General features: G+C 49.6%; 2 protein-coding genes across 2 annotated transcripts in view; one reads left to right on the top strand and one right to left on the bottom strand.

The window, feature by feature from the left end:
* Nucleotides 1-5,194, bottom strand: part of LOC105568631 — a 51,256-nt gene extending 46,062 nt beyond the window's left edge. The window contains exon 1 of the mRNA XM_012024452.1: nt 4,826-5,194. The gene's annotated coding sequence lies outside the window, so the exon portion shown is untranslated. The remainder of the gene's footprint in view (nt 1-4,825) is intronic.
* The window catches only part of LOC105568716 (heterogeneous nuclear ribonucleoprotein K), a 66,577-nt gene that overhangs the window by 9,735 nt on the left and 49,252 nt on the right, over nt 1-7,590 (top strand). The window lies entirely within an intron of this gene.

The following is a 7,590-nucleotide window of genomic DNA, read 5'->3' as shown; positions in this document are numbered from 1 at the left end:
GACTGCCGGCTCGGGAATAGACGCCACTCTAATTGGTTGAATCATAGTCGGAAGTCCGAGTCAAGTCCGTATCAGACTACAGACTCCCGACTCTGACTCGACTACTGACTCGGACTCCCGACTATGATTCAACCAATCACAGCAAAGCACCGGCCGACCCTGGCTGCCAACTCGGGAATAGACGCCACTCTAATTGGTTGAATCATAGTCGGGAATCCGAGTAGTCGAGTCAGAGTCGGGAGCCTGTAGTCTGATTCAGGCTTAATGCCCAAAAAATGCCTAGTAATGCTGCAAATCTGTACACCACAATGTCCTCAGCGGTTTCCCCCTCGGTATGATCGCTGCGTCGAGGGAGAACATTATTGCCTCGAGATACTTTTTTTTTACAAACGTGGTGAACAATGTCCGGATATGCTTGAAACGCTCGCTCGCACGACAAGAAACAACCTACGCGACGTATCTCCGTCACGAGTGTATCGCGTTTGGGATATTACCGGTCCTTGACTTGGGGATGAGGGGTAAATCGATCGCGCGGGTATAACGCAACCGGGACAGTTTACGAAATTACGAGATATCTCCCGGTGGGAATCGACGTTGGGGGGTCGAGGTAGGAAACAGGAAGACGGGCCGTGATGGCGGGGTGAGAGACGCGCGCGCGCACGCGGAGTGAAAGGAGAAGCCAGATGAGAGGTTCGACGCAAAAACGGTAAACAAGCTTCTTTCGTTGCAACGGCGACTTGGATTTATGGGGCTCCGCTGTCCGGTCTATGGACCACCTCGTCCCCTGCCGGCTTTGTGCGACGACGAGCGTGCACCGAGGCATCGGAGGTTCTTTTCCGCTCCAGGATATCCTTCCCCCCCCCCCCCCTCGTCTCTTTTCTCTTTTACGACGCTCTTCCTCGTCCACGGGGGCAGCCGACGACTCGTCGTTTGTAAACCGTCGCGCACGAGCTTCCCTCGATCCTCCGTGTCCTCGGAGGATCTCGGCCGGGCGAGAAACGTCGCGGGCACTTTTTTCTTTCGGACCGACGTTTTTTCCTCCGAAGAGGACGCTCCAGGCGTCAAGTCCTTTATCGCGACTTCGGAGGGACCGGGGCGGCGGACAGGTGACGCGGCGCGCGTATTTCTCAAATATTGAATGAACGAAGGGTATCGATATCCGATACTTTCGCGGCGGCCCGCGCGCCGCGCAATTTCCGCGACGCCCGGGATTGCTAGCGTCGTCGCGTCGTCGCCGCAATTATTCGCCGTCTGCGCGGCGACGAAATAATTACTTGGACAGTATATAACCGTGGAACACCATTATCCGCTCTCCGGGGAAGCGGTTCCTGTCACGGATACGTGCGCCGCGCGGCCCGCTACTTGCGCTCCTCTTTCATCGAACTTTCGGGAAAATTGAAATAGTTGGGTCGGCCGCTTAAACTCTCGACGATATTGCCCGTCGATACCCTCCCTGGGTTCGTCAAACGTCCTTACCAACGTCCCTTCCCCCTTGCTCTTTCCCGTCTCCCGATATTTCTCGCGGAAGGACGAATCACTCGCGCAAATTTGGGCGTGAATAGCGGGCGGAAATAGCGAGCACGGGCGCGCTGTTGTAACGTCGAACTGATTACACTTCGCCCGGTATGCCTCGCCGCGAAACTTTAACGGTACTTTGGTTAATCAGGTTATATACTATGGTATCTACTTGTTTTAATTGACCGTGGTTCGTGATACGCAGTTGAAGAGCATATAGTATAGCGCCCGCGTCCGTGCCAGACTTGCTCGATAGATTGGATAGTAACTCCAAATTGAAGTTTCGAGAGCACTCGACTAACAGACGATGTGCATTTAACGCTTGAAAAAGCTTCCATCGTAATATCAAAAGTTGCTTTCCCATCGCGCGCCGCGAAGCGATAATTTAATTTAAACAACAAGTTGCTCGCCTGTCTACCTATGTATTTATTAAGGGGATGCTGGGGCGATTCTGCGCCTTTTGCACTTTTTCCATCTAGAACTGTCGATTCGTGAAAACACTTGTGTAATAGACAAATTATGCGGCTTTTGTGTACGAACCGACAGTGTTCCACTATTCGGACTAAATCAGAGAACAGCATGGTATCATTGAAATTAAGTTTAGGAGCCTTACAAAAAATCTATTGCGATTTTCAGTAGTATACTTATAACTGCAAATTAGTGACTATTCACTATTTTCAGTGATAATTCACCGATTGACTTACATAGCGTTTTCGACTGGACCAGGATTAATTGCTCCGGGAGCGATTAATGACGGCACGAGTTTTAAGTTACTAGACAAATAACCCAAACGCAACCCATGTTCGACCCGTACTATTGCGAATTGATCCATCAGTGCCAAGAAGCTTTGTAGGGTTAGAATTAGATTGTACGTGCGTGTTTATTGCAGAACAAGGCATTCTTTGATGAAGATAACGCGTAAGTTTACCAATAAATATTTCGACTTTATCGTAAAATTAAAAAGAATATTGTAACTAGAACCTAACCCAGATTCATAACATACTTTCGGTCGAACATATGCTCCTAGTATCTTCAGGTTAATCGCTCCGGGTGCGCTAAAGCCCATGATTACGTTTCCACCGAGGGTCAGAGTCGGGCTAGAGCCGGGTCAGAATCGGGTTGGGGTGAGCGCTCTTGCGGTGGAAACATCGAACTCGAACCTGAACCGTACCTTATAAAATTTTAAGGTTAATGAGGTTCGGTGGAAACGACAAGAGTCTTGTTAGGTTCCTGTAGGGTTGCCAACAGGGTAAATAATAATAAGTAGCTTTTTGATTTACCTCGATTCTGTTTTACCGTAAAATTTTATAAGGTACGGTTCAGGTTCGAGTTTGATGTTTCCACCGAAGTGCTCATCCTAACCCGATTCTGATCCGACTCTAGCCCGACTCTGGCCCTCGGTGGAAACGTAGTCCATGTCAGTTCCAGTCAGTCGAAAACACTATTAATGAGTTCAAAGCATGTACAGTCGCAGCGCTGAAGTGGCGACGACAAGTAATGCCGTTTTCATGTTGAGGCTCAAAATTTTTCAACTCGCCCTCGTATATTACACAAATGTTTTCCCGAATTGGTAGTTCTAGGAGCAAAAAGTGCAGAATCGTTCCAGCATCTCCTCAAGCGTGCGGAGCGTGAGGCTCCGCGAGACGGTGCGTTCATGTCGAACGAGGCCGTAAACCCACCGTAAATCGCGGGCAGGCTGCCGGCGCGGCCCAATTATCGGGTCGCCGAGAAACGAGAGGTGCATCTGAAAAGGATTCGACTACCGCGCGTAATGACCGTATTATCGAAATGGAGCATCGCGCGCGCGTCGAAGGGTTAATTGCCCTCTCACCGCGATCGCCGCCTTCGGTCTCGTCTCGTTTCTTCTGTCTCACGTGCCGATATATCACTTATGGACTAGCGTGCGGACTGGTTATGGACTGGTTAAGTCGCTGCGCGCTCCTGCCGAGAATGGACTTGCAGGCGCCTCACGCCATTGCCACCGTAGACTCCGTGGCGCCCTTTTTTTCCCCCGTCCCTTCTCACGTGCCTCTGCCCGTCTCCGTCCTTCTTTTCCCTTTCTCTCTCTTCGCTTTTCTTTTTGCGCAAGAGCGGGACACACGCACGCGTGTACACCGCCACGCGTGCACCCCTCTATCATTTTGTCATTCGATTTCTGTCGCGCGCGACCACGATGAGGTGCTCGCTTGGCTGCACCTCCCTTCGCCCTCGGGGTGGTGCGGTGAGGAGATCTTTTCGGCCCGCGACACGAGAAGCGCGGTCACGCACCCGCGTCGTGGATCGATGGGCGCACACCGTAAGCTCGTGCTAAAAAATATAATTCCGCAAATGGCGCTTGTATGCTAACGCGCGGTTATTTGATTAAATATTTTATCAAATATTGTAAATGTACGTACATCGTGTCTCTTAATTAATTTCTAGAAATGTTTAAGAGTTTAAAAAATCAGATGTGAAAAGAGAGACAAGGTGCTGAGGGGCCTTTAAAAAATTGTTTCTTTATTACACCGAAGAACAGACGTCTCGGTCTATTTTCCGACCGTCAGTGTAAAACGAAAGGAAATTTATGAATACATCTGTCACTCGTAATGTTTAGTTGGAAGTTAAAATTAGTGCGAAGACTAAGAATCCACACGCGCGATCTCGGCGGCACGAGACGTCTCGTGCCTCGGCGAATAATCTCACGTGGCGCGCGATGACCAGACGACGACTTGGTCGATAGACCTTTAAATCCACGGTTGTTCGTCGGAGACATATTTTAGTGCGTTTCGTTCGAGCTGCTCTCGCCGACGGGGAGGAACAAGGAATAAGTCGGCCGCCAATCGGGAAAGCGCTCCCCTTTTTTTTTATGCCGCGGAATCGTTGCCGGCAAATTATTAACGTCGCGTGCCGGTATCTACCGGGTGTATCGATTCCGCCGTCCCGCTTTTGCGTCGCGTGCGTGTGCGACACACGGGGGCATCTAGATGCCGCCGCGTCGCTTTAATTTCCATTCGCGTCCCGCCGACATTGTTATTAACCCCGGGTCGCGTATCCTCGATCTTCCCTCGCGGAGGCACGTCGCTCGACCCTCCCGCGACAAGAAGATAATTGCCATCGAATCCCTCGTAGCGTCTCCCGCGGTCCCGCGAATCGAGACCGATCGCTTTGACGCGGCTATAAAAATAATTCCGTTCGTTGCTCTCGTAAACAAGCGCGGAAATTGCGCCGTTCGGGGAGAAAGTTTCCGCGTTATCTTGTATACATCTGGACACACGTATATCCGGCGATTCGTTTTGAAATGATTAGCGAAACAAAATTATTGCGTACTTACACCTGGATGAATTAGCCGCGCAATCGGGGTGGAGGTATCGTCCGTCAAAATGTTTGACCGGCGCGCGCTTTTTATCGCTTTTATCGCGATCGTCCGACGCCGGGGACGATTAGAGGCCGAGTCAGCTTAGCTCCTTTCGTCGTTGTGGTCGCGTGCGTTGGTAATCAGCCTCGGTCTCGAGTACGACGGGTACGACCCAGTTCAGTCCGCGGCGTTTCGTTTGCATATTTGGTTTGCATACCACGGCCGAGCACAAAGAGTGCGCTTTACTGCCGCGTCACGGATTTAAAACTGCGGTTAACGTTACGCCACGCTCCACGGAAGCGTGCAGAATCGAAAGGAAAAAGTTAATTCGGGAATTGCTCAGGAAACTGCTAAACAGTCGGACTCTCCTCGTATACGCGCGGAGCGTATCCGCGGGACTTTCGGATCCGCGGCGGGCGAGATTAAATGATTTTACGTCGGAGAACGTGGCGTAAAATTAGCTTTTTAAAATCCCGCGCCCCTCGGAGCGTAAACGAGTCGAATGAAAGAGACACGGTCGTGTTTCCACTTGCGTCCGGGACGTACGTTTGCTGAAAAGGGACACGCCGCATTGCAACGCCGCAGTGATATCGAGACACGCGGTCGCACGTAGCGCGTCGCCTCGTAAGAAATATGCCGCGCGCAAGTTTCTGCATCCCCCTTCCCTCCACCCCTGTAACCGCCTATAATCTTACGTTACGACGCTCCCCGTTGCCAGGTATGTTTCCGTATGCCGCGCGTGTAGCAGCGATTTCTATGCTAAACGCGCGTCGCAGCGCCGACAAGTGGTAGTCGAACATTTTCGTTTCGTTTTCCCGTCCTCGGACAGGATCGCAATCCCGCGCGACGGAATCTCGTTTCGAAGCGCGGCGACTACGTCCGTCGGATATTCACATCGGAGGCCGCGTATGGATTTAATTAACAAAGCTTACAGTCGCGGTGTCACGAGGATACGTCGCGTGTGTTATTACCCGGGGAAACGGTGAACGCCATTGTGTGGTTAGCCTCACTGTTCTTCGATCAAACAGACTGATTATATAATTAATTATTCGCAGTTCAATCGTGTTACATTAAACATTCTGGACTGGTGAGCAAATAAACAGCGATTATCGTGTCAATTTAAATACATAATCTCTATTGATTTTGGCAAAATTTGATTCTCATTTGGTATAGGTACGCAAATAATGTATAATTGCGATATCGAGGGAGCGGATCGAAGGATAAACCGCGTCGCGTGTTTGCCGCGGCCGTGTATTTCAGCTTAGACGACGAAAACAATTTTCGTTGGATTTACGTTGCACCCAGAAAAAAAGATTTAAGTAGTTACCTAAACAACTGGGACACGTTGAAATTACGTTTCTTTGAATCTACTACATTTTTATTTACTTCTACTAAAACGTTTGCTGGATTTGAAGAAATAGATACGAATTCTCTTAGAAATTCCAGTGTCGAGCAAATAAAATTTTGGTTAAGGTAAAGAAATCGTTTCTTTGAAATTAAATAAAAGTAGTAAGGTCAGACTTAAAACTTTTTTCTGTGTGTGCACGAATAGTACTTAAATTTTCATATAGATGTCTTGCTTTGATGTTTTTTATGGCAGGACTAATTTGACGCAGGCAGTAGAAAGCATAAGGGGCTTTTGAACTTTTCACGAATTCCGTTAATTAATTCCCAACGCCAGATAGATATTAGATGTTAGGCGAGTTTAATCGCGCTGACGAACGAAAATCGATGTATTAGCAATTTAATCGTATCTCGGCGAAAGAAATCGAGGGGTTAACGCCGGGTCCTGGGCATTCATGCCCGCGGCCATTCGAAAGAGCTAAAACTCTAATTGTGCAATAAATCTTCGGTAGTGCGCATCCTGCGCGATGCTACCGGCGACGCACGTAGGAAGGAGCTATCGTGGCTGACGGAGAATTAATCGTCGCTTTTGCTTCAGAGCTCGCTCTCTCTCTCTCTCTCCCCCCCTCCCCCTCCCCCCTCTTTCTCTCGTCGGCGGTGGAAAGTGGAAATAATTAAATTCTAATCCCGCCGAGTTTATCATTCCAGAGATATTTCCGACGTCGTTTATCGGCAATTAACTCTGGCACCTGCCGTTGGCTTCGTTAAAACAGCTGTGCGCCTTCCTTTCACCGAGACGGACGTCAGTTTACGCGCGGACGCAAAACTGTGCTAATACTGTTACATACCACTTCTGATCACTAATGTTTACGTTAACGAAAAAGAAATGTCACTTCTCGTGGCATCGACCTGTTTTCGCGGGACACTGGACGCATAAATCCGTGTACGTTAACCCGCATTGTCGAGTTGAACGGACTATGCGCGCGCGGCATCATAATTCATCGTCCGTTAAATCGCGCCTCGTTCGCCTTAATAACGCCAACAGCGTGGGAAAGCCGTTTTAGCCGAGGCGCGACGTGCGTACATTCGCCGTCTTCTATTGCATTTATCCGGCGTTCTCGTCGGGGAAGCCGCGAGGGCCACGCAATCAGACCCCGTTGATCCATCGCAAATTTATGCGCCACAATTTCGGCAAGCGCGCTTTGTGCAAAAGCCGCGAGCCCGATAGCGATCGCGTAAACCTGTTTCGTTAATCTGATGGCGGAGAACGATCCGAAAACGCTTAAGACTGTTTTAAGTCGTAGACGTAAGGCAAGGCAGAGAAAAACGCAATCGTATACGGCGTGTACCATAGTCTTTCACGACTTGAGTTTTTCTCTGCCTTGCCTTACGTCTAC

This window comes from Vollenhovia emeryi, unplaced genomic scaffold, assembly GCF_000949405.1.
Source record: "Vollenhovia emeryi isolate VEMERY1.0 unplaced genomic scaffold, V.emery_V1.0 DF939128.1, whole genome shotgun sequence".
Classification (NCBI taxonomy): Eukaryota; Metazoa; Arthropoda; class Insecta; order Hymenoptera; family Formicidae; genus Vollenhovia; species Vollenhovia emeryi.
Note: the sequence above shows the minus strand (reverse complement) of the source record. Positions and strands in the feature narration are given on the sequence as shown.